Source organism: Cervus canadensis, chromosome 14 (assembly GCF_019320065.1).
Source record: "Cervus canadensis isolate Bull #8, Minnesota chromosome 14, ASM1932006v1, whole genome shotgun sequence".
Lineage (NCBI taxonomy): Eukaryota > Metazoa > Chordata > Mammalia > Artiodactyla > Cervidae > Cervus > Cervus canadensis.
The window spans coordinates 61,321,461-61,341,433 of NC_057399.1; the positions used below are offsets into that span (position 1 = coordinate 61,321,461).

A 19,973-nucleotide genomic window follows, 5' to 3' on the forward strand; every position below is an offset into this window, starting at 1 on the left:
TACATTATATCCTTTTGTTCATTTATTTTACACCTAAGAGTTTACTTCTTATTCCCCACCCGTTTCCCCTCCCCACTGATGACCACTAGCTTGTTCTATGTATCTCACCTCACCATCCCTTCTAAGACACTGTGGTACAAACAACCTCACAGATAACTGTGAATAACATCTTCTTTCTCTGTATCTTCCCACATGACTAGCATCAAAGAGAATGCCTGAAATATGGAATTTAAAAATTATACTTCCATCATTATTTTGAATGTACCCATGTACTGTTGACCTCCTTGGAGAGATTACAGGCTTCTGGCACAAGAACTGTGACCTTTCATTCCCTGTGGAAGCCCATCCACACACAAAGTACCTGGTACCTGGGAGGCAGGTAATAACTGTTTGTTTAACAAATGAACCGAAGTTCTCAAGAAAAATACCACCAGTGCCTTAGAGAGGAAAGAAATGCCTGAACAAATCACCTTCCATCCCCATCTGTCTGTCTCTGAATTCCTTTAGACAATAAATATTTGAGCATTCTAAAACACACAGTTTGAGCAGAATCTAATCAGTCTCTTATAGGCTTTCTCAGGGCAAAATCTGGGCCCAGCCAATGCGTCCCCACCCCAGACCTTTTCTCTCATTTATACCCCTTCCTCTGTCTGCACGCCCTGCTACTCCTGTCTGTCTGTTCAGATTCTCTGACTTCTTTGGTGAAGCTTAGCCCAACTATTGGGTTTCATACCAGTCTTCCCCTCTTTAAACCCATCACATTATTGGTATCTAATCCTCCTCTTGTGGATTCGTGTTGCACCCACTCCAGACCATGCGGGGAACTTTTGGAGCTCAGTGGTCGTGTCTCTAAAGTCACTTCCAACCTGCGCCCTTGCTGACCGCTCTGCCTCATGCTCACTCTCTGTCGCCCACCTTCTCACATTTTCCCAGGACACTGAGACGCCCCACTGGTTGGTCTCCTTGCCGAACACCTTGTGCCCACATTTACTTTGGGGAGGATGTCTTCAGAGTCATTTATTCAGCTGTTGCTTGTTGAGAACATGCTGAACAAGCTTTGCAGACACTGCTTGGGTCCCTGGAGATGTGGCCATGAAGTGACAAGGGGACCCATCACAGAGTGGGTGACGGGTACGCCAACAATGAGAGCGTCTTGGGTGAAGGAACACTGACGGTGGGGCAGACACAGCGGGGGCTGCAGTGGGAAGGCGGTTTATTTTGTGTAAGGTGTCAGGAAAGACCCTTCTAAGGAGGTGACAGTTTCGCCCAAATCAAGACAAGGAACCTGTTAAGCAAAATGCAGATGAGTCAGGGTAGCGCGGGTGGTAAAGAGTAGGTGCCATAAGTGGGGGAAGTGGACAGCTGCCAGGTGGTGGGGACCATGGGGACTGGCTTGTCCTGGAGGCAGAGGTTTTATTCTAGATGCAGTGGGGGCCACCGGGGGATTGTGCTTGGTGGGAGATGGACGGATGGGCATTTGGGCCTAGACGCTGGATGCTGGCAGGAAGCAGGGGAGACCTGGATTAAGGTCATAGCCATGAAAACAGCAGGAAGTAAATGGCTTCAGATGACATTTTGGCAATAAAACCAACAGGCCTTGCTGCTGGGTCAGACATTGTGGGTGGAGGATGGGAAGACTTTATAGAGGGACCCATGGATTGTTGGCCCAGCAACAAGTCCTGGTAACTGAGATGGGACAGACACAGGCTTAGAAGGGGTCCTAGGTGTGGACCCTGGGCAGGTTAAAGAACTGTTAGATGTTCAGTCAAGCCCACAAAGAAGGGTCACTGAAGGCCACGGGGCTTGTCTTGGGACCTGCATTCACTCCTTTCCTTTTGCATGGCCCTCTGAGCTAGCTGATCGTTGCTTCCACAACACATGGAAGGTTCCTGTGCTGTATCACTATCCAGAGATGGAGCGTGTGGGATTCCAACTTTAAGATTATGGAGAAGTGAAAACTCCACACTGGCCTCGGGCTTAAGCCACACGCTCCCTCACTGGAAGATGGACATCACAGAACAAGGACCAAAAGAAGACGATCCGAGGGTCCAGGTTTTCTCCCTTCTGTCGTGGCCATTTACTGTATTTGTTGTTGTTCAGTCATAAGTCATGTCTGACTCTTTGCGACCCGTGGACTGCAGCATGTCAGGCTTCCCTGTCCATCACAATCTCCTGCAGTTTGTTCAAATTCATGTCCATTGAGTCAGTGACGCCATCCAATCTTCTCATCCTCTGTCATCCCCTTCTCTTCCTGCCCTCAATCTTTCCCAGCATCAGGGTCTTTTCTAATGAGTCAGCTCTTTGCATCATGTGGCCAAATTATTGGAGCTTCAACATCAATCCTTCCAATGAATATTCAAGGTTGATTTCCTTTAGGATTGACTGATTTGATCTCTTTGCAGTCCAAGGGACTCTCAAGAGTCTTCTCCAGCATTGCAATCCTAAAGCATCAATTCTTCAGTGCTCAGCCTTCTTAATAGTCCAACTCTCACATCCATACACGACTACTGGTAAAACCATAGCTTTGACTATACAGACCTTTGTTGGCAAAGTATTGTCTCTGCTTTTTAATATGCTGTTTTTATTCTTTCTGTTTCATATCCCCATCTGGATGTAACATACTATTCAGAGAATCTGGGATATTCCCATTGGTTGCATAATTCTTTTCTGACACTTTTATTAATATTGTCTCATTCTTCTAGTTGATGACCCTGGGAGCTGCAGGTAGTAGACTATTTCTGTGATTAGAATGTCTAAAGTTAACCTGAATCCTTTGTACTAACTGTTAGGAAACATTTCCATCAGGTGAAACTGTTCATGTTGGAGAGAGTGGATGGTATCATGCTTCAACCAAACTCTAAAAGTTTTTTGCAAAAGCAAATCACTATTCTTGCTTATTATTCCTCTGTGTATGAATAGCTCCCATGAGAACCTCGTAAGAGCAGACATCCTCTGTCTAATTGCTATCAGATAATACCCAGTTCCTGATGTCATCCTGGAAAAGCACTGATGCTTCTCTCATATAAAAATCACACAATTTTCATTAACATACATCACAACTAAATGCCAGTGGGAAAGAAGGTATTAGAGCATGCCTGTTCTGAAACTGTTTGCAGAATAAACTTAAAGGAGCTTTATGGAGGGAGGTGGGAGGGGGATTCAGGATGGGGGACACATGGACACCCATGGCTGATTCATGTCAATGTATGGCAAAAACCACTACAGTACTGTAAAGTAATTAGCCTCCAATTAAAATAAATAATTTATATTTTAAAAAAAGCAACTAGCAGTTAAGGAGATCACACAAGTCAATCCTAAAGAAAATCAACCCTGAATATTCTTTGGAAGGACTGTTGTAAAGCTCTAATACTTTGGCCACCTGATGTGAAGAACTGACTCATTGGGAAGGACCCTGATGCTGGGAAAGATTGATGGCAGGAGGAGAAGGGGACGACAGAGGATGAGATGGTTAGATGGCATCACCGACTCAATGGACATGAGTTTGAGCAAGCTCTGGGAGATGGTGAAGGATAGGGAAGCCTGGCTCGCCGCAGTCCATGGGGTCACAAAGAGTCAGACACAACTTAGGAACTGAACGACGACAAGCAGTTAATCTATGTTGTGGAAAATAGACACAAGTGTAATTGTCATTGTAAGATCTCCTAACAACCCTTTGTAAAAACATCAACCACTGAGTCTCTGAGGCTGTGGATGGAAACTAGAAAAATCAGAGGATGCCTATGTGGTAGTTTCCTGGTCATCGAAGGATGTTAGGTGTTGACTGACTCTCTCATGGGGTCGCAAAGTGTCAGACGCAGCTGAACACCTGAGCACAACATTCTCACAGGTCCTGTACGTGTGTACTCCTAACTATACACCTAGACCTCCGTTTTGAATACCCACTCCAAGCAAAAGAGCCTGTTTAAAGCACCTTGAAATTCCCTTCCCTTGTCTTACAGTAGACTCTAAGAGCTAAGCCCATACTTGAGTCAAAGCTACCAGATGATTTAATGAGATGTTGTCCAGAAAAAGAATTAAACAGGGAGCCCCACCTCCCTCTCATGGGAAACAGAGTGAAATGGCAGTCTTCCCCAAAGGAGGCCTGGAGCCTCCCTCAGCAGGAGGAGTCCTGACCTTGTCCTCCCGTCAGGCAGTGCAGCTGCTCTGCACTGCAGCTCAGGAAACTGGAGACTTTTCTGTTTAGAGTCTGGAGGGGGACGGAGTTGGTGCGAACCCCTCCAGGATGAGCAGCTGTCTCTCTCTCCGCTGGGCCTGTCTTATCTGGGTCCCCTCTTGAGCCCCCTCAGAGCACGAGGCGGCCCTTGTCCTAGGTGCTCCAGCCTGGTACCCTGAGTCGTGTGGCCTTCACACGGCTGGTGTCAGCAGCTTAGCATCAGACCTGTCTGCTCTTGAACCAACTCCACCCTCATGCTGACTTTTCTCCTTTTTCTGCTCTCAGTCACTGATTCAAGTGTTCTGTTATTTATCACATGTTATTTCTCACTGGACAGGGCGTTTTCCCCCGTTTAAATTGTGGAGGAATTCACTCAATAGAGTCCAGGGTTAAGGTCACTGGAATGCTTCTCTCTGCACCTAAATTAATTTTTTAAAGAGAGAATTTCTGAGATCTCATGTGATTTTCAAGCTAAAGCCTGATTCAGTGAAAGGAAGAACGTGAAGAGCTTTCTCGTGTCTTTGTTTTAATATTCAGACTCAACCGGGCGGAATGGGAGGGTGGCTGTGACACAGAAAGCCAGCCAGGCAGCCACTGTTCCTTGGGCGGGCCGCCCTCTGGGTGCCATGCCCATCTCTCTTCTTCCCCACGCTCTATCGATTAAAAACAGCATCTCGCACACCAGCCTCCTTCTGGGGTGTTGCACTGAGTTGTGCTCATGGAGTTTGTGCAGAAGGGCAGCGATGCTCTGGCCATCAACCCCGGCTCACGGCCGTTCACCGTGACCGAGGGCTTGCTGGTCACAATGTGCCGCTGCAGGCAGAGGCTTTCTGTTTCCATCAAGAGAGAGAATTTATGAAAGTTCGCCCCTGACTTTGATGAAGCAGAGGTCTCACTGCCATCATAACAGAAACACAGGCCACATTTTTTAAAGCTACCCTAAGGGGAACCAAAATAAACACACAGCAGCCGCTGTAACAAATCTCTGAGGGTTTAGGCTGTAAATGTTAATAGTGTCCTTGACCTGTAGAGGCACTTTATGGTTATAAAGAGGTTTCTCATTTATTCCTCACAACACCTAGGTGACAAAGGAAGAAAAACTATTAATTTTTTTCCGTTTTGCAAATGGCATGACCAGAGTTCAGAGGCCCAAGGTCATGGGGCTGGTGAGTGGCCTGAGCCTGAAGCTGGCTCTAGCACCTTCTCACTATATTGTCAATAATGTGCTATTCCTCACATTAGGCCAAGGTCTCTGTGTTGCTTTTTCCAGTAATTGTGATGGGCAGACATGCCATAAACCTTCTGTAGCCCTGTCATCTTATGTCTAGGCATGCACATTGCTTAAGAGGCAGTTCTCAGCTGGGGGTTCAAGCTATGAATATAAACTAGACTGTTTTATTTAGTCGGCCTTTGTGGAGGTCAAAATTGTGATCACACTAGCGCCAGATTTTTTTTCCAGTTGCTTAAAGAGCTTTATAGGTATATGGCTCAGACAGTAAGGAATCTGCCTGCAATGCAGGAAACCTGGGTTTGATCCCTGGGTCAGGAAGATCTGGAGAAGGAAATGGCAACCCACCCCAGTAACTCTTGCCTGGATGATCCCATGGTCAGAGGAGCCTGGCAGGTTACAGTCCATGGGAACGCAAAGAGTTGGACACCACTGAGTGACTAACACTTTCACTTTTCATCCACATCCCTGCAATGATGCAGATTTTGAACAGAAACAAGAATACTAAGAGCTGAGCCTGGAGTGGAGACACGTGGCACTTCACAGAGGGCAGTAAGTGTTCCATGTGTGTGATGTTCTGTTGCGCCTGGGCCTGAGACACTGCACTCCCTTCTCATCACCCTCAGTAGCCAGAGCAGTGCTTTACAGCTGTTCCGCCCTCCTGGATAACCCACGGGGGAGGACACACTGATCAATAGGAGGCTCGCTCACGGATGGGGTTGGATGAGCAGTGATCAGCCAGATCACAGAGCAGGTCTCTCCCAAGAACGGTGCCTTTACAGATCCTCTCACCAGATAGGATGGTGCATACCGTCTGCACTCAGTTTCACCTGCAGTACTGGTCTTCAACCTTCTCTGTCTTCCGTGTGGAATCTACGTGGGTTTTCTTTTCCCACACGGGGGCTGTCCATTAGGGGAAAATTTATGGATCCACATGGTATCCTTCATCCCTAGGTGTTCTTGGGTCCACACTCAACATTTCCAGAGCCCATGAAGGAGGTTCTAGGTCACAAGATGTCTGGAGAAGGAGAGGGGAAGATTACATAGCCCCTGAATCCAGGACGAAGGGTTTGTGTCCAGGCTGACTGTTCCCGTCTGTTTTGACAATGACTTATTTTTTATAGTCATGAGGATGGTAGGACTGGGGTGGGCATAGGCATGTTTTATTTTAGAAAACTTGGTTATACTTTGACCCTGGCATAGACTTCACACTGCAGGTCCCTTGATGCCAGTGGGCCTCAGGAGGCCAGCACCCATTCCCACAGCCCACGAGACACAGGCGAGGCTGTCTGCCTTCACTGCTCGCCCTGGGGCGCACAGGGCAAGGTAGGCGAGACTCCGGGGTGGGCAGGCACTTCCGCCTTCCTAATGGCTCTGTAGAGGGGGAATGAGAGAGCTGTTCAGGATGGAATGCTGGTGGGAGATGCTGAAAGGTTCAGTTGTGTTCTGGGGCAGCCCAGAACCAAGGTCACAGCTCGCGGTTCTGAGTCTGGAAGCGGGGCCGTGAGCCAGCGAACCACAGCGTGCGTCCTCCTGTGCGGACGTGCGGAGCGGTCACTGCGTTGCCACGCAGTGCTGTGCGTGGATCCGTGCGCGGATACGTGCGCGGATTCAGCACCACACCTCCTAGTGCCAGCGTGTGCTCACTTCACTCAGACGGCAGTGTGTGTGAGGAGGCTGAGGAACCTGCTGAGTTATACCTGTGCCGACCCCCACCCTGCCTCTCCCGGATTCTGGGTCTGCACGGGCCCCGGGGCGGGTTTGGTGTGAGACAGTCCTGCTCTGTGGGGCCCCGGTAGCTTGCCCTAAGTACTGAGGCCGCTCCCCAGGTCCCAGATTTTCTTGGGGATGCTGATGCCAGGCAGCCGGTGTCACAGAAAGACGCTGAACTGAGAGTCAGGACCTTCTTCACAGGACCCGGGAGCCTGAGCTCATCTTGGGGCCTCAGATACAAAGTGGGGGTGAGGCTTTCTCTTGCAGCCACAGGTGTCCCCCAAATGTTGGACATTGATGTGGGGTCAGCCAAGATCACAGCATCAGCTGGACGAAGGGGACAGAGACCCACCCTGGGTTGTGGTGGGTGTGTTCCTTAGCAGCCTCCTGGCTCTGGCGTCAGTGAGGTGTCCTTTGAAGCCATCTCTAGGATTATTCTTCATGCTCATTTCACTTTGTGATGTATGACATTACGTCACTTAAAAGCTTTGTTCAAATTTATGGTTTATTTAATGTTATGTGCATATATTTTGGGCTTCCCAGGTGGTTCAGTGGTAAAGAATCTGCCTTCAGTGCAGGAGATGCGGCATTGATCCCTGGATCAGAAAGATCCCCTGGAGGAGGACATGGCAATCCATTCCAGTATTCTTGCCTGGAAAATCCCATGGACAGAGGAGCCTGGCAGGCTACATTGCATGGGGTCTAGTATACTAATTAATTTTAATCAATAAAGTTAAACTACCTATATATTTACTTACATAGTTTAACTTGATTGATTAAAATTAACTAATGTGCTAATAAATTTAATAAAGTTACATTTTATTAAACTCAGTAATTTAATAAAATTACATTTTATTAAACTCAGTTCAACTTTATTGATTAAAATTAATTAGTGTAGTAATAAATTTAATAAAGTTAAACTCGGTTGAGCTGCAGGAAACATTTAAACCAGTAACTTATCTCTGCTCATACAGATTTAATTTGTAAGGAAGGAAAAACCTAACAAGGCAAGACCACCTGCTAGTGACTTGACTCGGGTTTGTTCAGACGTAAAGGAGATGACTGACTCCAGGGAATCAGAGGTCGAGCTGGGTCTGAGGTGTAACAGGCCCTGCAGTTCAGTTTCCGTCCCCTCCTCCCTTCTGCTGAACCTGTGCTTTCCCTTCCAGTGAGTGGTGCTGGCTTAAAATTGGATTTTGCTACTTCGTGTTTTTTTCTAGCACATCTGATGATCAGGTTCAGATTTTACCTAAGTGTCCCAGCTGCTGAACCATGAAGCTGGTACAGTTCTAAAGCAATTTTTTTTTTTTTTCAGATAAATAACTTCGCAGAGCAGTATTTAGCTGTTCCTGTCTGGAGCCCAGGGGGCAGGAGATAGAGTCCGAGGCAGAGGTGGGGGCTTTGCCAGCCGAGACGCGGGTACCTGGGCCATGCCGTCCGCGACGTGCCGTGTGCTCAGGCAGGGAGGTCACAATCACATTTGGGGAACAGCTCCAGGCTCCAGCAGGAGCACCTGGCTTCCTCTTCCTGTCTCAGAGCCTCGCTGTTGGCACCCTCATTCCCTTTTGTGCTCCCAAGAGAGGCTAGAGCCTGGATTTGGCGTGGTGATCACCAGGCCAGAGTTGGACTGGTAGAGCCATAGGTATTGATTCCAGACAGTGACTTCATCCCCTTTCTTCTTCCCATCCTGTTGCCCTGCACTCTCTGCAGCCTGTGTCTCCACTTCCATCTGCATCAGCTCCGTGAGGACCACTCCACCATCTCCATCTGCATGTCTCAGTCGTGTGCGTCTCCAGCCCCACACCCCCGCCCTGTTCCCACAGCAGCAGGACTGCAGGCTCCTTGGGCCTCAAGAATCCGAGTGAATCGCTCAGACGGTTTTGAAGCACCAGCATGCAGGCAGATTTGTCTGCGTGCAGCACCACCCTTTCCCACCAAAGAAAAGACAGAATAAATTCAAGAACATTCAGAGGGAAAATCAAAGGATTTTTGCTTTTGGTTTTTTCCTCTAGGGTTGTGAGTAGTGTCTTTAAGCCATAACCTTCTTAGGTGTCTGACATTTTAAGTCTAAACGTCTTGCCGTCCATTTGAAATACGAAGCACAGTTGGGACAGCACAGTTAGGACACATGATGATAAATGGTGACGACAACAGCTTCCCCGTGTGCTCTTGGTGCGTGTAGTGTGCCTTGCACAGGGTCCTCTCTGAGCCTCCAGCATACCTGCTGTCTCTCCTCCTGCCTGCCGAGCAAACAAATGCACTCCATCCTGTGATAACCTGATATGTGGAGGCAGAAGCACCCGTCATCTTCAGGAAGGGGCTGACGAGCTGAGAAATGTGTGTGTACAAACATAACCTGGACTTTGAGAGGAGAGGGAGACTGCCCAGTCGGGCTCCCCGACACCCGGTGAGGTGTGCAGGCGGACATACAGCTAAAAATGGTCTTCACACTGTGTCACTGCCCTGGTTCCCAGATGTGTCCTCATTCATCCTGGCAGGAAGCAAAGCAGGACTGAGAGAGGGCAGTGAGGGTCCTTCCAAAGAACCAAAGGATACGCCTCCATCCTGACCTGCACTCCAGGCTCAGGCAGGGCAGGCATCGAGGACAGAACCAGAGCCACGGTGGACGCCTGGCTGGGTCCATGGGGTGCACGCATGGCACTAGGGGTCCCCCAGACAGCGCCTTAGTGACCAATACAGTCTGCGACTGCATTCATACCAAGTGTGAGCTTTAGGACCCAGAAGCAAACTTTTAGTTAAAACTGAGGTAAACCCTCAGCCTAGGAGCCTGAGCATGATGTGATGGTCCAGAGATGGGAGGAGGGTGATGGGAGGCATGTCTTTGCCCCGTTCTGTTCTACTTGGGAAACAGACAGCCCAACAGACTGGTCTGGGAAACAGACCTGTCACAGCGGCCGTATTCTGCACCGCTATGCCATTTGCATTAAATACACCTGAGTGGGCAGAAGTGCCTCTCTGTGTTGGCTCTTACATGTCATCAGCGACTATCGTGACCACTCTGATCGCTACCATGAGCCCAACAGTCAATCCAGAGACCATGATTATGTGTGTGTGTGTGTGTGTGTGTGGTATAGATGTGCAGGGAGTCAGACACAGCAGAGCAGGAAGTGCGGGTGAGAGCTTCACAAAAGCTGTAATAAACACTGACAATTAATTTCCATAAAGGGACAACTTCTTATGGAATATCCGTAACTGAGTGGGTTCTGCAAAGAAGAAAAACTGATAGAAAAGGAGACAAACCTTACACAGTACCTTGCTGCTTCAGATTCCACCATTAGAAATAATCTATATTGTGTGGACTGAAGACTCATCTCCAGTTAGATTATGAATATCTTTGGATGAGGATGTGCATGGAATCCCGGAGTCCGTTACTCTGGGGCCGCTCTGTGTATGCATTTCTGTCATAAAGCAGAGGTGATATGTTGAAATATGGTTTTCTTCCTTTTTCCTCCTCATTTTCTTACATATGACATTTCCCTCTTCAACCATCCCCATCTGCCTTTGGGAGAGGTAGAATGGTTACTGTAGAAATACAGAGAGAAAGCTTTTGACCTGCAGAAGAGGATTTTGAAACCCACAGAAACACACTAGTCTTGAAAACCTAAGTGTGGGAGAGAGAGAAGGAATGTCGGCCCAGGGTGCTTCGTTTACTGCTCACAAGTGAAACTTGATGACTGATCCTCGGTTCGCTCTAGGCCCTTGGCAGGGAGTGCTTGGGATGTGCTGGAGAAAGTTCCAGACAGAAGGAGGAGTTTGCACTGACATGCTGTTGTACGGTTGTGTGTGTGTGAGGAGGAGAGGGTGTGACAGTGATTGAGACAGCGTGCCTGGCGCTGAACACCTCCAGCGGCTGCGGCAACTCTTAGGTGCCGGTTACAGATGCTGCTAACACCCACGACGTTACCCGCCGTGGTCGCCCCTCTCCGCGTCTGCTGCCCTCCCCCAGGCTGCACATGCATGGAGCCCGGGATGCTGTTCTGTTTGTCATGGTGTCCTCAGCCCCCATCACAGAGCTCAGCACTTGCTGAGAGAATAGTTTCTAACGAAGAACAGGGGTAAGAAGGGGCAGGTGCCCAGAACTGGTCCTTGGTCTACACCACACCATCACTGCAGCCATCCGTCTGCAGTCATTGGTGGGAGAAAAACCCCACAAACCTAAAGTAATCAACTGAGCCTTAGATAAGATAAGGATGTGACTTTTTTTTATTCTGAAAGTGATTAAGTAGTCATGGGGCTACCACAAAATGTGGAGGCCTCTATCTCCAGTGACCTCTTTGAGATGCAGAAAACACCTGCAGTGGATGATTTTTCACTTCAGTCACTCAGTCATGTCCAACTCTTTGCGACCCCATGGACTGCAGCACACCAGGCTTTCCTGTCCTTCACCAACTCCCAGAGCTTGCTCAGACTGATGTCCGTTGAGTCAGTGATACCATCCAACCATCTCATCCTCTGTCGTCCCCTCCTCCTCCTGCCTTCAGTCTTTCCCAGCGTCAGGGTCTTTTCAAATGAGTCAGTTCTTCTCATCAGGTGGCCACAGTATTGGAGCTTCAGCTTCAACATCAGTGCTTCCAATGAATATTCAGGATTGATTTCCTTTAGGATTGACTAGTTGGATCTCCTTGCAATCCATGGGACTCTCAACTTCTCCAACACCAGAATTCAAAAGCATCAGTTCTTCAGCGCTCAGCTTTCTTTATAGTCCAGTTCTCACATCCATACATGACTACTGGAAAAACCATGGCTTTGACTATACAGACCTTTATTGGCAAAGTAATGTCTCTGCTTTTTAATATGCTGTCTAGGTTGGTCATAGCTTTTCTTCCAAGGAGCAAGCGTCTTTTAATTTCATGGCTGCAGTCACCATCTGCAGTGACTTTGGAGCCCAAGAAAAATAAAGTCTGTCACAGTTTCCATTGTTTGCCCATCTATTTGACATGAAGTGATGGGACTGGTTGCCATGATCTTGGTTAATGGTTTAGAGCTGCCTTTGTTTGAACAGGGCTGGGCCAGGTCATCTCTGCAGGTGGCTTCAGCTCTGCTACCCTGTGCTCTGTTAACCAGTTAATATTTCCCTGTGATTGCTCTTAGCACCTGCCTGGTAACATTATTGTTTCTTCCATACAATGCAGTGATGTGACGTTCATCTAATAACAGTAACCACTCACCCTGCCCTTCCTCCTTACAAGTGTCACTTGCTCTGCAACAAGGACACCTTCCTTCTTTCCTTTTCTCCAGCTAAACAAAGACCATACTCAGGGCTTCCACGAGTACCTGTCACATCCTCAATACTTAACTAAAAAGCCACCTGGACTTTCAAATCTTTCATTTACCCAGGCTTATGTTTCTCCTTCCTTCTTTCATCCCATCTAAATTGTGTTCTTTTAAAATTTTTATTTTTAAAATTATTTTTTAAATTATTTTTAAATTATTATTTTATTTTTTAAAATGTTTTATTTTATATTGGAGTATAGCTGATTTAGAGGGCTTTCCAGGTGGTGCTAAAGAGCATGCCTGCCAATGCAGGATATGCAGAAACAAGGGTTTGATCCCTGGGTCAGGAAGATCCCCTGGAGGAGGGCATGGTAATCCACTCCAGTGTTCTTGCCTGGAGAATTCCATGGACAGAGGAGCCTGGCAGGCTATGGTCCATAGGATTGCAAAGAGACAGACACAACTGAAGCAGCTTAGCATGTACATAGCACACATAGTTGATTTATAATGTCACGTTAGTTTCAAATGTACAGCAAATTGATTTAGTTACACATATATCCATTCTTTTTCAGATTCTTTTTCCATATAGGTTATTGTAGAATATTGAGTAGAGTTCTCTGCTATACAGTAGGACCTTGTTGTTTTATCTATTTTATAAATAGTAGTGTATGTATGTTAATCCCAAATTCCTAATTTATCCCCGTCTCCTACAGACCGGCTATCCCCTTTGGTGACTGTAAGTTTGTTTTCTATGACTGTCAGTTGTTCCTGTTTTATAAATAAGTTCACTTGTATCATTTCTTAGATTCCACATAGCAATATCATGTGTTTGTCTTTGTCTGGTTTATTTCACTTAGTATAATGATCTCTAGGTCCATCCATGTTGCTGCAAATGACATTAGTTCATTTTTTTTTAATGACTGAGTAACATTCCATTTTTTCTGTGATCTAGCAGATGTTGGCAATTTGATCTCTGGTTTCTCTGCCTTTTCAAAATCCAGCTTTAGACATCTGGAAGTTCTTGGTTCATGTACTGTTGAAGCCTTGCTTGGAGAATTCTCAGCATTAATTTGCTAGTGTGTAATAAATGCAGTTGTGTTTGAACATTCTTTGGCATTGCCTCTCTTTGGGATTGGAATGAAAACTGACCTTTTCTAGTCCTGTGGCTACTTGCTGAGTTTTCCAGATTTGCTGGCATACTGAGTGCAGCAGTTTAACAGCATCATCTTTTAGGGTTTGAAATAGCTCAACTGCAATTCCATCATCTCTGCTGGCTTTCTTCCCAGTGATTCTTCCTAAGGCCCACTTGATTTTGCATCCCAGGATGTCTGGCTCTAGGTGAAGGATCACACCATCGTAGTTATCTGGGTCATTAACATCTTTTTTTGTATAGCTCTTCTGTGTATTCTTGCCACCTCTGCTTAATATCTTGTGCTTCTGTTAGGTCCCTACCATTTCTGTCCTTTATTGTGCCCATCTTTGCATGAAATATTCCCTTGGTATCTCTAATTTTCTTGAAGAGATCTCTAGTCTTTTCCATTCTGTTGTTTTCCTCTATTTCTTTGCATTGATCACTTAGGAAGCCTTTCTTATCTCCTTTTCCTTTTCTCCTTTTCCTTTAGCTTCTCTTTTCTCAGCTATTTGTAAGGCCTCTTCAGACAACCATTTTGCCTTTTTGCATTTCTTTTTATTGGGGATGGTCTTGATCACTACCTCCTGTACAGTGTCACAAACCTCCATCCATAGTTCTTCAGGGACTCTATCAGATCTAATCCCTTGAATCTATTTCTCACTTCCACTGTATAATCATAAGGGATTTGACTTAGGTCATACCTGAATGGTCTAGTGGTTTTCCCCACTTTCTTCAATTTCAGTCTGAATTTGGCAATAAGGACTTCATGATCTAGCCACAGTCAGCTCCTAGTCTTGCTTTTGCTGACTATATAGAGCTTCTCCATCTTCAGCTGAAAAGAATATAGAAAGCAAGAAAGTTCCAGAAAAACATCTGCTCCTGCTTTATTGACTATGCCAAAGCCTTTGACTGTGTGGGTCACAACAAACTGTGGAAAATTCTTCAAGAGATGGGAATAACAGACCACCTTACCTGCCTCCTGAGAAACCTGTATGCAAGTCAAGAAGCAACAGTTAGAAACAGACATGGAACAATGGACTGGTTCCAAATTGGGAAAGGAGTGCATCAAGGCTGTTTATTGTCACCCTGCTTATTTAACTTATATGCAGAGTTCAGTTCAGTTGTTTAGTTGTATCTGACTCTGTGCGACCCCATGCACTGCAACACACCAGGCTTCCCTGTCCATCACCAACTCCTGGAGTTTAGTCAAACTCATGTCCATTGAGTCGGTGATGCCATCCAGCCATCTCATCCTCTGTTGTCCCCTTCTCTCACCTTCAGTCTTTCCCAGGATCAGGGTCTTTTCAAGTGAGTCAGTTCTTTGCATCAGGTGGCCAAAGTATTGGAGTTTCAGCTTCAGCATCAGTCCTTCCAGTGAATATTCAGGACTGATACACAGAGTACATCATGCGAAATGTCAGGCTGCATGCAGCTCAAGCTGGAATCAAGATTGCCGGGAGAAATATCAATAACCTCAGATACGCAGATGACACCACCCTTATGGCAGAAAGTGAAGAGGAACTGAAGAGACTGTTGATGAAAGTGAAAGAGGAGAGTGAAAAAGCTAGCTTAAAACTCAGCATTCAAAAAACTAAGATCATGGCATCTGATCCCATTACTTCATGGCAAATAGATGGGGAAACAATGGAGACTGTGATAGACTTTATTTTCTTGAGCTTCAAAATCACTGCAGATGGTGACTGCAGCCATGGAATTAAAAGACACCTGCTCCTGGGAAGAAAAGGTATGATTAACCTAGACAGCATATTAAAAAGCAGAGACATCACTTTGCCAGCAAAGGTCTGTATAGTTGAAGCTTTGGTTTTTCCAGTAGTCATGTATGGATGTGAGAGTTGGACTATAAAGAAAGCTGAGTGCCAAAGAATTGATGCTTTTGAACTGTGGTGTTGAAGAAGACTGTCGAGAGTCCCTTGGACTGCAAGGAGATCCAACCAGTCCATCCTAAAGGAGATCAGTCCTGGGTGTTCATTGGAATGACTGATGTTGAAGCTGAAACTCCAGTACTTTGGCCACCTGATGCAAAGAGTTGACTGATTAGAAAATAGCCTGATGCTAGGAAATACTGAAGGCAGCAGGAGAAGGGGACGACAGAGGATGAGATGGTTGGATGGCATCACCGACTCGATGGACGTGAGTGTGAACAAGCTCCAGGAGTTGGTGATGGACAGGGAGGTGTGCTGCAGTCCATGGGGTCACACAGATACGTACACGACTGAGGGGCTGAACTGAACTGAACTGAACGTCCACTGCATGTGTACACCACATCTTCTCCATCCAGTCATCTGTTGGTGGTCACTCAGATTACTTCCATGTCTTGGCTGCATCGAACGTTGCGGTGCGTGTACATTTTCAAAGTATGGTTTCCTCCAGGTGTGTGCCCAGAGCACAGTCCCCGAAGCAGACTGAGTCACTGTTTTTAGTTTTCTAAGGGAGCTCCATTCCGCTCTTTTTGCTGTGGTGATCTAAATCAGCTGGCAACCAGAAGGACTGGAATTAGAATTTTGAGTGGCATCACATTGTGAATGTCTGAGGATACCCCTGGGCTGTAAACCTGGGTCCCTCTTTCCTCAGGCTGGCGTCACCAACCCCCAAGGACAGACCCAAAAAGAGAACCTGTCGCTTTCAGAGGATAGGGGTTGGGGGCTGAGTATCTCTGTCCTTCTCTGCCTTCCCATCTCATATGACACACAGGCAAGATTAGAGCTGATTGTTTAAAGGAAATTTACTGAGAGAAGAAATGTTACAACTTTCTAAAGCAGCTGACTTGTTCCCAAGAATTAAAATCTGTGTGGATCTTTGAAGCTTGAGCCAAACGTTCAAGACTCCTTGCCAGCAAGTCACACACTGTTCCCAGGGGCCTCTGCTGGGCTTGTCCTCCTTACTCTTTAAAAACCAAGAGCGTGGGGTTCAGGGACAGCGTGTGTGGGTGCCTCCGGACCTGGCCCGCTGACTGGTCATCGTCCCCGGGATGGCAGCCCCGGGGCCTGCAGCGCTGCCCGCCCCCGCACTCACACACAGGGCAGACCTGATAACCCGCGGGGAGAATTCTCACCTCCTTCAGACAGGAAGCAGGCTCACGCTAACCACCCGGGACAGAGCCGGGCTGAGACTGGGGTCTGGGACCAGAGGCCATACCACCCTCAGGGCTCTGCTGCGTGCTGCGGGGTTCAGAAGGCCTGGCCTCTCAGGATTCCGAAACACAGTGAGAGGGAATGCCGATGCGTGTAAATTACATAGCAGTCCGATAATGGTTCACGTCAAAAGCAAAAATGTGTCACTAGGCAGAGCATGATGAGCTGCTAAATGAACCATCAGGCCATAATTGGAGAGGGTTGCCATGCCCTCCTCCAGGGAATTTTCCTGACCCAGGGATAGAACCCGCATCTTCTGCTTTGGCAGGCAGATTCCCAGCCACCTAGGAAGCCTACTCCGTGTATTGGGACTTTCTAAATAAGCCACTAACTGGAGGCAGGACAAAGGCAGAAAATAAGAGAAAACTGGGGCCTGCTTTCTTCTGCACGATGGCCTTGCAAGAGAAGAATTGGAAGACCTACTTTAGGGAAGGAAAAAGATAAAGGATTCCTGGCAAAAATGTCAAGACTCTATGAGAAGGATTTGATGTCATTCAGTTTCCTTTTTTTGGTTTTTTATTGAAGTCTAGTTGATATACAGTGTTGTATTAATCTTTTCTGTACAGCAAAGTGTCTCAGTTGTATACATATATACATATATATTTTTATATTCTTTTCCACTTTGGTTTGTCCCAGGACCAAATATTGAATTGAATACAGTTCCCTGTGCTCTATGGCAGGACCTGGTTGTCCATCCATTCTGTGTTTCATGGTTTGCATCTACTAACCCCAAACTCTCAATCTGCCCCTCCCTGACCCTGATAGAGAATTGGGTTTAAAAGTTTTTATTCCAGACTTAGCTTAAGGCCTGGGGTGCTCGGTGTTTAAAATGTGTGAAAGCTATTATTTAATGTAGCATGCGCTTTGGGTTTTATTTTTTAATTTCATGTAAAAATAGCTTGAACTATGGTTTTTAAAAAGTACTTGAAGGATTTTAAGACTGACAAGAAAAAATTGCACCAGCAAAATCTAAATAGTAGCTTTCAGTTTAATTCTAAAGTTGCTGGCCGTGATAATTAAAGCACTCTGTTGTTCCACTTTCCAGCGGGTAGATAAAGGAGATCTGACTGATAACTGCAGTTTTCTCTGTAAATCGCACTGCTGGTAGTAGCCATGTGCATTTTGGACTAAGATCAAGCAAACTTGGGTTTAAAAGAACTCTAGAAACAGAATACCAGTTTAGGCCTGGGCACTGATTCTTTCCTAAGCCAGGATGGGGCTGCTTGTTCTGAATAGTTCCCCAAGTGGGCGATGAAGCAAAGCATGTTACAGTTAGTAGTAGCAAAACTATGAGAGTGGAAAAGTACATCCCTACCCAGTTACATGACCAAAGAAGGACTAATGTTTTATAGAACTCAGTATGCAAGCATTTTACATGCATTGAATTCTCAAAACCACCTCTGGGATAAATGTTACTATTGTTGTGTAGTCACTCAGTGGGGTCTGACTCTTGGGAGCCCTTGGACAATAGCCCACCAGGCTCCTCTTCCATGGGATTTCTTAGGCAAGAATATTGGAGTGGGTTGCCACTTCCTCCTGTAGGGGACCTTTTTGACCCAGTGATCAAACCACATCTCTTATATCTCCTACATTGGGAGGCAGATTCTTTACAAATGAGCCACCCAGGAAGCCCCAAATATTACTATTAACCCCAGTTTCCTGGTAGTTCAGACAGTATAGTAATGCAGGCAACTGGGTTCTGTCCCTTGGTTGGGAAGATCCCTAGAGAAGGGAATGGCAGCCCACTCCAATATTCTTGCCTGGAGAATTCCATGGATAGACCATGGGGTCGCAAAGAGTCAGAAAAGACTGAGCAACTAACACATAGGTGAGAAATCAGTTCATAGAAGTTAAATGATTTATCTAGTAAACTGCAGACTCATGCAAACTCTTGTATCCTAATTCTAACATTAAGACCTGGTAACTCAGCATTGAAGGTGACTGATTCCCCATGTCAGGAAGATGCACGCCCCTTCATTTTTGTTGACGGCTGGGGGAAATAATTAACCCTTCTAAGCCAATGTGGCTGTATCATTTCAGACATAAAGGATTCCAAGTGGAATTAGAGAGCAGTGCACAGAAAGAGTCAAAAGGAGCGAAATTAGGGACAAGCCAATAGTGGATAAAAGCACTGGTTTTGGAATCAGAAGGCAGCTGACCTTGACCTCCACCTCTCACTGGCATGTGACCTTCAGGAAGTCGTTTAACCTCTCTGGGTCTCAGTGTCCTCATTTGTGAAATGGGGGCTCCCCTGGTGGCTCAGATGGTAAAGAACCTGCCTGCCGTGTGCGAGACCTCAGTTTGATCCCTGGGTCAGAAGATCCGCTGGAGAAGGGAATGGCTGTAGCCACTCCAGAATTCTTGCCTGGAGAATTCCATGGACAGAGGAGCCTGGTGGGCTACAGTCCATGGGGTCGCACAGAGTCGGACGTGACTGAACAACATCACACACAGGGACCTAGGACATAGTGCAGTTGTGATCATCACAGGACATCCTGTACAGTGAGAGCACAGTTAATGCCTGGAGAATGTAATATGTGCTCAATAAATGGAAAGTCTGCTGCCATCCTTTATTCCAAAAATATTGTACTGAGCGTAGATCGGTCAGCTGATGGGATTAAGGAAGGAGAGAATGTGGTTCCCACCCTATAAGTGATATGTTTTAGCACCATTGCCCCTGTAGTTTTTATCAGAATGTCATTATTTAAAAATTTCTGAGCACTATCCCCAATACACATGATCTATTATAATGAATATAGATTTATAAATTATGTGTGCATGCTACCGTATTAAAAGTCATGCACTTAATAAAGCATCCATGATAAATATCTGTGAAGAGTGAATAATTAAGATCCCCCTGGACTATCTCACATACCCCTTGGAGTGTAGACAGTCTACCTTGGAGACATTGTTCAGCTCTAGAGTCAAACTTTACTAAAAATGGCTGGACAGTAAATATTTGTAGTTTTGAAAACTCTGTTGCATGGTTTTTTTTGTTTTGTTTTTGCTTTTAAAAAATGTAAACAGCCCTTTAAAAATGTAAAGCAACTTTTAGCTCCAGAGCCATATAAGAACAGAGTTGGACTCTAGTTTACCTATCCTGTTTCAGACATAGATATTTGGGAATGGATGATTCCAGACAATGAACCAGTCAATAAAGAAATACTGTAGCAATTGCCCTGAATGAAGGGACCTGTGGAATGCCATGGGAGAGAGAAGAGGCCAGCTGTAGCTGAGATGGTCAGAGAACATGCCACTTCAGCTAGGGCCCAGAGGGTAGAAGGACAGAAGGAAATCTTCCTGATGAAGGGAGGAACTTGTAGGTCCAAGGTGCTGGGG

General features: G+C 46.2%; 1 protein-coding gene across 3 annotated transcripts in view; it reads left to right on the forward strand.

Moving 5' to 3' along the window:
• The window catches only part of MFAP3L (microfibril associated protein 3 like), a 110,925-nt gene that overhangs the window by 72,552 nt on the left and 18,400 nt on the right, over positions 1-19,973 (forward strand). The window contains exon 6 of one of the 3 annotated variants that reach the window (XR_006272891.1): positions 8,826-8,979. The exons of the other annotated variants lie outside the window; for them this stretch is intronic. The gene's annotated coding sequence lies outside the window, so the exon portion shown is untranslated. Of the gene's footprint in view, positions 1-8,825; positions 8,980-19,973 lie in introns of those variants that run through there. 3 annotated transcript variants of the gene reach the window in all.